At 42.5% G+C, this 6965-nt stretch overlaps 1 protein-coding gene across 4 annotated transcripts in view; it reads left to right on the top strand.

Annotated features, from left to right (window-relative positions):
* The first annotated feature begins 1552 nt into the window (after positions 1-1552).
* The window catches only part of LOC122553760 (protein transport protein Sec24B-like), a 114685-nt gene continuing 109272 nt past the window's right edge, over positions 1553-6965 (top strand). For 2 of the 4 annotated variants that reach the window (XM_043698078.1, XM_043698051.1), the window contains exon 1: positions 1563-1651. The gene's annotated coding sequence lies outside the window, so the exon portion shown is untranslated. Of the gene's footprint in view, positions 1652-6965 lie in introns of all 4 variants that reach the window. The other 2 variants (XM_043698060.1, XM_043698070.1) reach the window with 2 other exon arrangements.

The following is a 6965-nucleotide window of genomic DNA, read 5'->3' as shown; positions in this document are numbered from 1 at the left end:
AGGTGATACTGTAAATGGATGGAGAATCACATGAAACAGTTTTAACATAAAAACCAAAAGAACTGCAGATGCTGGAAATCAGAAACAAAAACAGAAATTGCTGGAAAAGTTCAGTAGGTTGGCAGCATTCGTGGAGAGAAATTAGAGTTAGAACTGGGTCACTAGACAGCTCCCATCCATCATCTTATATATTTACTCCCTTCATCACTGGTTTATCCCGTTTGCAAGATGTACTGCAGATGCACACTGTCTTTATTTTACCTATCTAAGAAAAACGGCAGTGGTTCAAGAAGGCAACTCAGCACCACTTTTTCAAGGGCAGTTCGGGCTGAACAATGAATGATGGAGACAACAGTAGCTGCAAGTTTCTCTCCAAACCACACAACACCCTGTTGCTTCAGTGTCACTGAAGATCCTGAAACTCCCTCCCTAACAGCTTTGTGGATGTACCTCACCATCACCTTCTCAAAGGCCATTGCAGATGGCGAACAATTGCTCGTCTTGCAAAATTTGCTCACATCTTATGAATAAGTAATATAAAATATTCTCATCCACTGGCCTGGTACCATCCGTGCAGTGATTAAAACCCAAACGTTCTAGGATTACATCCTCCCCGATAAAGAACAGTAGTGATTCAACCACTATGATGGCCCATTTGGACCTAGGAGCAGGTGGAGAATCATTTGATTGCCAGTTTGATTAGATTAGATTTCCTACAGTGTGAAAACAGGCTGTTCGGCCAACAAGTCCACCCCGACTCTCCAAAGAGCAACCCACACAGACCCATTCCCCATATTTACCCCTGACTAATCCACATAATACTACAGGCAATTCACCTAACCTGCACCTCTTGGACTGTGGGAGAAAACCCACGCAGATGTGGGGAGAATATGCAAACTCCACACAGACAGTTGCCTGAGGCAGGAATTGAACCTGGGTCCCTGGCACTATAGGACAGCAGTGCTAACCACTGAGCCACCATGCTACCCGTATGGAAACAGGTCCTTTGGACCAAGTCCACGCTGACCCTCCGAAGAGTAACCCACCCAGACCTGATTTGGAGATGCCGGTGTTGGACTGGAGCACCTGGAGGAAACCCACAGAGACACAGGGAGAATGTGCAAACTCCACACATGTGCAAATTCCAGCCCAAGGCTGGAATTGAACCCAGGTCCTGGGCGCTGTGAGGCAGTAGTGCTAACCACTGACCCACCGTGCTGCCCAAAAAAAAAATTTCTTAAGATCCAAACTTTGAAAAAGCAATATTCTCATCTGCCAGCCTGTTCAATTGTAGAAGAATGGGTCTGGGTGGGGTGCTCTTTGGAGGGTCGGTGTGTGGACTTGTTGGTCCGAGTGGCCTGTTTCCACGCCTAATCTAATCAAACGGTGATCAAATAAAAGGAAATAAAAGTGTCAAATATCTCTGTGGAAGGCCAGGGGTGTTAACTCAGTACTGGAGATGGGTTTCCCCATCAAATAACCTGCTACAGCAAGAGGGGAGGGAAGATGCCAGTTGGTAAAGGTGCAGAGTGAGGCCACCACTATGTGGTGCTGTAGAGCAGATTGTAGTTGTGCGTTGCGTGTGGGGAATGGTAACTGCAGCAGGAGTGTAGCCTGGAAATTCAGTAACAACAGAGAGAGAGAGAGAAAGGTAATTCCTCAGGTATACTGTCTCTCGAGAGAATCGTCAGATGCATTAGAGATCTGTGTGTGTATTTTTTTTGGGGCGAGCTTGTCGCACGCTCTGACCCCATGTTTGCTGCCAGGGAGCAATCTGAGGAAGTCCTTCAGCAAGAGCTCACCCTGAGTGGGCTGCTGCTCAAATGGAGACTCGGTGGACATTTTGAGGCCTGGAGCAAAACAGAAATTCATCAAACAGAAAATGTCAACCCTCCCTCCAAACAAGAAAGGCTGCTTTTTTTTTTCAAAAAAAATTATTTCTGGTGGCTTCTTCATTATGTGTAAACTTTGTCTGTTGCACCAAACGTTTCTGAGAAGACAATTTTTTTTTATATATTAAACCTGTTCCAGTCACACTGCAATGTGTCTGTACAACTTTTCAAATTTAACCTGAAGGAAAGTACTGGGCCTAAACTGCACTTTTTTTTGTTTAAAGTGTAGATCAGAGCACTATATGTTTAATACCCACAACCCACTTCTGAAGTTATTTGTAGGTATTGGTTCTAATTTTATTTTGGTGACAATTTTTAATTAAAAATGCAAAAACTAGGCCTGGTTGACTTGGAGTGGTTTTGGTGCAATTCGTTCAAAGAGTTATAATTTTGATAATAGTGTGAAGTATTTATGGTGCCAATGATATTTATTTTCAAAATTGCAGATCTAAAATCTGCACATTAAGCTGTGCCAAAGTAATTCATTGGGAATGCACTTGTCGGTTTATCAGAGACCCAATCCTTTTGATATGCTCTTTGGTGTTTTAAACAGTCATGATATTAGAACAACTGGACAAAATTGTATGTGTGTGATAAATATTTAAAGTCTGAGTTAAAATGATTTTTAACTTTTCTGTTTAACTTTCGCAATTAAGTCGTTGGTTTCTTCCTGGTTGAAATCATCTTAGTCTCTTGGGCTTTATCTTGTTTTCTGTTACAGTGTTGTGTTTTGAGTTATTTTTCCTTTGGATTGTGAAATTAATTTTGATATCACTAGCAAAAGGATGTGCAAAGTAATACATCACTGCATGGTAGCGTTTGTGATACTTTACATGTGAAAATCGAGTTTTCATTGCTCTGAAATTGCTGAAGAATTAAAATGTAGAAGAAGAACCAGGGAACAGTGAAATGCTTTAATTATTTCATAAATGAATAAGGTCATTTAAGTCCTGAGAGAACTTGAATATTCTGCTCCTTACAGTCATTAAATTCATTTTAACCCTTAACCTGTAAACTGCCTCCTGTCTTACTCCATACTTGATTAGCGACTGTTTTGAAAATTCCCTCTGGCATGTTAGTTGTCACCTGATGTTATTTTCATGAAACAAAATTTTGTTGGAAATTCACTTTAGTTGAATAACATTCAAGATTGAAACTTGTACTGAGCTACCAATGTCAGATCTGTATCCTCAGTGTGTATACAAGTCCACTCCCAAAATGTTAACTTTTATTTTCTTGTCTGGTACAAGGATTGCTGTTTGGCTAAACTTCTAAATTTCTGAATTCTGTATATTTTTAAAATTGAGCTTTGTGTAACAAGGAACAGTTATGGTAGTGAACACTCACTTCACAGTTTAAGAATGGTAGCAGGGATAATCCAGATTATTACAGACCTGTGAGCCTCATGTCAGTGGTAGGAAAGGAAGATATTAAGGGATCGAATATAACCGTTTGGAAGAAAGTGCCTATCAGTGACAGACAGCATGATTTTGTGCAGGGAAGATCATGTCTTACAAACCTAACAGAATTCTTTGAAGAGGTGACAAAGTTGATTGATGAAGACTTTAGTAAGGCATTTGATAAGGTTCCCCATGGTAGACTGATGAAGAAGGTGAATTTGCATGGTATTCAGGGTGTTCTAGCTAGATGGATAGAGAACCGGTTGGGCGACAAGAGGCAGAGAGTAGTGGTGGAAGGGAGCTTCTCAAAATGGAGACCTGTGACCAGTGGTGTCCCACAGGGATCTGCGCTGGGACCACTGTTGTTTGTGATCATCAGCAAGTTTGCAGGTGACACTTAAGATGAGTGGAGTAGCAGATAGTGAAGGGGACTGTCAGAGATTACAGCAGAATCTAGATAGATTGGAGAGTTGGGCAGAGAAATGGCAGATATAGTTCAAACCGGGCAAATGTGAGGTGATGCATTTTGGAAGATGCAATTCCAGAATGAGCTATACAGTAAATAGAAAAGTCCTCGGGAAAATTGATTTACAGAGAGATCTGGGTGGTCAGGTCCATTGTACCCTGAAGGTGGCAACGCAGGTCAGTAGGGCATGCTTTCCCTCATTGGGCGGGGTATTGAGATCAAGAGTTGGCAGGTCATGTTACAGTTGTATAAGAGTTTGGATTGGCCACATTTGGAATACTGCATACAGTTCTGGTCTTTGGAGAGGGTGCAGAGGAGGTTCACCAGGAAGTTGCCTAGTATCGAGGATGAAAGCTATGAGGAGAGATTGAGTAGATTAGGATTATTTTCATTGGGAAGAAGGTGATTGAGGGAGGACCGGATTGAGGCCTACACAATCATGAGAGGTATAAACAGGGTAGATAGCAAGAAACCTTTTCCCAGCGTGGAGGACTCAATTACTGGGGGTCACGAGTTCAAAGTGAGAGGGGAAAAGTTTAGGGGAGATATATGTGGACAGTTCTTTACGCAGAGGGTGGTGGATGTCTGGAATGTGTTATCAGTAGAGGTGGTAGAAGTGGGAACGATAGCATCATTTAAGATGTATCTAGACAGGTACATGAATGGACAGGGAGTAGAGGGATACAGATCCTTAGAAAATAGGCCGCAGGTTTAGATAGAGGATCTGAATCGGTGCAGGCTTGGAGGGCTGAAGGGCCTGTTCCTGTGCTATAATGTTCTTTGACCTCCAAGCAGTTGCTTCGGTTAAACCTTGAAGACAGTTTGATAACTGTGAAAAGAAAGAACTTGCATTGATATAATGTCTTTCATGTCCTCATGGGATTGCAAAGCGTTTTATAACAGTGAATTACTTTTCAAGATGTGGACATGCCATTGTTGGACTGGGCTGGACAGAGTCGCAAGTCACAGGGCACGAGGTTATAGTCAAACAGGTTTATTTAAAATCACAAGCTTTCGGAGCACTGCTCCTTCATCACTTCAACTGACTTGTGATTTTAAATAAACCTGTTGGACGATAAACTGGTGTCGTGTGACGTCTTTTCAAGCCAGGGCTGCCAGTGAAGAGTTGGAAGGGAGGAAACGCAGATGAGGCCAGTGCCAGAGGAGCAGAGTTCAAAATTGGAAACAAACAGAGAATGTTGGAGAAATTCCACCAGTCTTGCAGAATCTGTGGAGAGAGAATCAGAGTTAATGTTTGAGTCTGACACGACTCTTGTTTAGAATTGAAAGGTGTTAGAAGATAGTTTTGTTAATACTTTTGAAATCCTGTCAGAGAGAAATGTAGAACTTTTGAAGATGGGTATACCGTTTTCCAGCACCTTTTAGTTCTGAGAAAGTGATACTGGACCTGAAATGTTAATTCTGTTTGTCTCTACACAGGTGCTGCCAGATCTGCTGAGTTTCTCCAGCATTATATTTGTTTGTTTTGGATTTCCAACATGTGCACTATTTTGCTTTTATTTGAGAGTTCAGAATTGGAGTGGATGAAGAGAAGTCATGCCAAAGTCAGTTACAGAACTAGAGATGAGAGAAGCCACAAATGGGACTTTAGGATGGGAGTTTTAAATGGAAGGCATTGGGTACCGGGGCTGGTGTAGGTCAACAAAAATGATTTAAAAGGACTTGCTATACGTTAGAATCTGGACACCAAGTTGTAGATGAGCTGCAGCTTACAGTATTGGGATGTGAGTTTAAGTGAGTATTGTGGAATCTGAAGATGGTAGCTGCAAGGTGATAAGGGGAAATGGACTGAGACCTGGGTAACAGCAGGTGATAGGATGAGGTGTCAGTAGGCAGTCTTTGTGATGAGACCATATGCGAGAGGAAGTTCAGCTGGAGCTGAGTTGGATACCAAAGTTGATAACTGTCTGGTTCACCCTGAAAGAGGAACAGAGAGGATGATTGAATTGGTATTAGCGGTCAGAGTTAGTAGTTGTGACCAAAGGAAATGGTCTGGATTTTACAAGCAGTTGCAAAATGATGCTAGTCATTGCAGACTTCAAATAAATGTTGCCTCTATGACGAGCAATCTCTGGTGGGACACCACAAAACTACATGGGATTGTAAGTTGCCACAGTCTCCTTAAATCTTCCTCTCAATCTCTGGGTAGAAGTGGGTACTGCAGATGCTGGAGATCAGTCAAGATTAGAGTGTGCTGGAAAAGCACAGCAGTCAGGCAGCATCCGAGGAGCAGGAAAATTGACAATCTCTGGGACTGTCTCTGAGACTAGGATTGGGAGTAGTGAATGCTGAAAAATATGGAAAATGAAATATAATGTGAACGAATATAGAGAGGGCAGGAAGTGTGGTATCCAAGGGACCTGGGTCCAAATCCTAAAGTTAGTGTGCAACAATCAATAGGAAGGCAAATGGTAACACAAGGAAATTTGAATCCAAAAGTAAAATGTCTGGCTGCAAATATATTGGTGAGACTAATGCTGGAATTACAGTGTACAGTTTGGCCTTCTTACCTAATGAAGGATATAGTTGTAGAAAGTGCAATGGAGGTTCACCAAACTGATCCTGGTATAGTGGGATTGTCTTGTGAGAAGAGGGGTTTTTTTCCATTCATTGAAGGGATGTGGATGCCAAGGCCAGCATTTATTGCCCATCCCTAATTGCCGGGCAGCTGATAATAAGCTGTCTTTTCTTGAATCTCTACAGCCCTTGGGGTGTTGTGATAGCTATTATGGTGTTTGGGAAGGAATTCCAAGATTTTGACCCAGCACAGTGGAGGACGGGGATTTGGAGGTGGTAGTGTTCCCATGCATGTGTTGTCCTTCTGGATTGGGAGGGTGCTGCCAGGGGAGTCTTGGTAAGTTACTGTGGTGCATTTTGTAGATGGTTCACACTTTTGCCTCTGTCCATCAGTAGTGAAAGGAGTGACTGGTGAAGATGGTGGATGGAATGTCAGTCAAGCGAGGTGCTTTCCCCTTGATGGGTTGTGTTTCTGGAGTATTTTTGGAGTTGTACCCATCCGGGCAAGTAGGAAGTATTCCACCACATTCCTGAGTTGTGCCTTGCCAATGGTTGTCAGGCTTTGGGGAAACAGGTGATTTAGTTACCACAGAATTCCTTACAGCTGACCTGCCTTTATCAGCAGTTTGTTTCCTGGTACCCTCCAGGGTATTGAAAGGGAGAGCATTC

Source organism: Chiloscyllium plagiosum, chromosome 1, assembly GCF_004010195.1.
Source record: "Chiloscyllium plagiosum isolate BGI_BamShark_2017 chromosome 1, ASM401019v2, whole genome shotgun sequence".
NCBI classification, from domain to species: domain Eukaryota; kingdom Metazoa; phylum Chordata; class Chondrichthyes; order Orectolobiformes; family Hemiscylliidae; genus Chiloscyllium; species Chiloscyllium plagiosum.
Note: the sequence above shows the minus strand (reverse complement) of the source record. Positions and strands in the feature narration are given on the sequence as shown.